The sequence below is a fragment of the Aplysia californica genome, unplaced genomic scaffold, assembly GCF_000002075.1.
Source record: "Aplysia californica isolate F4 #8 unplaced genomic scaffold, AplCal3.0 scaffold00283, whole genome shotgun sequence".
NCBI classification, from domain to species: domain Eukaryota; kingdom Metazoa; phylum Mollusca; class Gastropoda; order Aplysiida; family Aplysiidae; genus Aplysia; species Aplysia californica.
In genome coordinates, this window is record NW_004797553.1 from 574,775 (window position 1) to 576,563 (window position 1,789).

Below are 1,789 nucleotides of genomic sequence, written 5' to 3' on the forward strand. Positions count from 1 at the left end.
CACACACACACACACATACAAACACACACACACATAAATACACAAAAACATACACACACAAACACACACAAGTACAAAAAATACACACAAACATACACACACATACTCTCTCTCTTGCCCTTTTTAACTCCCAGTGGAGCACAGGCCATCAACAACATTACTCCAGCGAAGCCTGTCCTGAGCATCCTTTTCTATCTGTTTCCATGATGTCCCCGCTCTTTATTAGTCGCGGGCCCTCTGCTTTCCATCCTATCAAAGCCCGCTAGGCGTGTGTTGATAACAGAATACCTACTCCTTCTGTATGCGGCGAGTTTTCCTCCAGATGTCCAGAGTAGAGAACTGTTTGCCCTGAAGCAACTTGGCACTCCCCTGCATTCGTCCATCTCGTCTCACAGAGACCCAATATGTCCAGTTGTTAGGCCTCCATCTCTCTTGCAACCTGCAGTGCCTTCCCTGCCTCGTACATTGTACGAACATTCCAGGTGCCAAGTCTGGTGGTTTTTCTGGTCGACAGGAGGTTTCTCGGCTTGGTGGGTGGTTTCCTTCCGGCTTTCACCACCCTGCGTCATTCTACACTCCATATTCTCTCCTCTCCTCGGTGATGAAGGTCCTCTATCTTCCAGAAGTCGTGTTGTTTTTGCTGTTGATGTTTTTGTGGCTGCTTTTTGTTTTACGGGAAAGGGCTGCTAACCCTTTGCCCAACCGACCTTAGTCGCCTTCTACGACATGCGCGGTACGGATACAGTGGTCCTATTCTTTGCTCCCCTGTCTCTTGGACAGGGCCCCAAGAACCACTCGTGCAAAAAAACAACAAATAACACACCAAAAAATAAAAAACAAAAAATATGCAGCTGTGCCTGGTATTTTCTTTAAAATTGGAGGTGGTGGGTGGGGGTGAGGTACGAAAACAAATTTTTAAAAACAATTAGCAGAGCGTGGTTTCGATCCACGGACCTCTGGGTTATGGGCCCAGCACGCTTCCACTGCGCCACTCTGCTCTGTAGCTCCTCCAACAAAAATGTACCAATAACAGTGAGTGGATGGACCGGTCTGATGAAATATCGAATATCCATGCACCACATATTTTACAATCTATATATTACTCCATTCTCACGTGCCTAAAGCGAGGTACATATCTCTAAAGGCGCATATACTCACATATACATACACAAACAAATACACACATATGTACACACAAACATACACGCACACACACACACACACACACACACACACACACACACACACACACACACACATACACATACATACACATACAAATGCAAACGAATATACACACACGCACACACACAAACGAAAACAAAATACATGTACACGTGTAAAACAACAGCAACAACATCAACAACCTCAACAACAACAACAACAACAACAACAACAACAACAACAACAACAACAACAACAACCACCTCAACAACAACAGCAACAACAACAACAACAACAATTACAACTACAACCACAGCAATAATAACAACAAAAATAACAAATAACACAACCACGATAAAGATTGAAAAAATAGAACACTGCATATTTTTTAATTTTTTTTAAGGGGGGGGGTGGTATATCAAAATAAAAAAACAATTAGCAGAGCGTGGTTTCGATCCACGGACCTCTGGGTTATGGGCCCAGCACGCTTCCACTGCGCCACTCTGCTCTGTAGCTCCACCAACAAATATGTACCTATAATAGTGAGTGGATGGACCGGTCTGATGAAATATCCTATATCCATGTGGAACAAAAACCACATATTTTACAATCTCTATTACCCCAT

General features: G+C 43.5%; 2 non-coding genes across 2 annotated transcripts; both read right to left on the reverse strand.

Annotated features, from left to right (window-relative positions):
- Positions 1-926: 926 nt before the first annotated feature.
- TRNAM-CAU lies at positions 927-998 on the reverse strand. The gene has a single exon. It is a non-coding gene; the product is annotated as a tRNA-Met (tRNA).
- Positions 999-1,600: 602 nt separating this feature from the next.
- Positions 1,601-1,672, reverse strand: TRNAM-CAU. Its single transcript has one exon. It is a non-coding gene; the product is annotated as a tRNA-Met (tRNA).
- Positions 1,673-1,789: the final 117 nt, after the last annotated feature.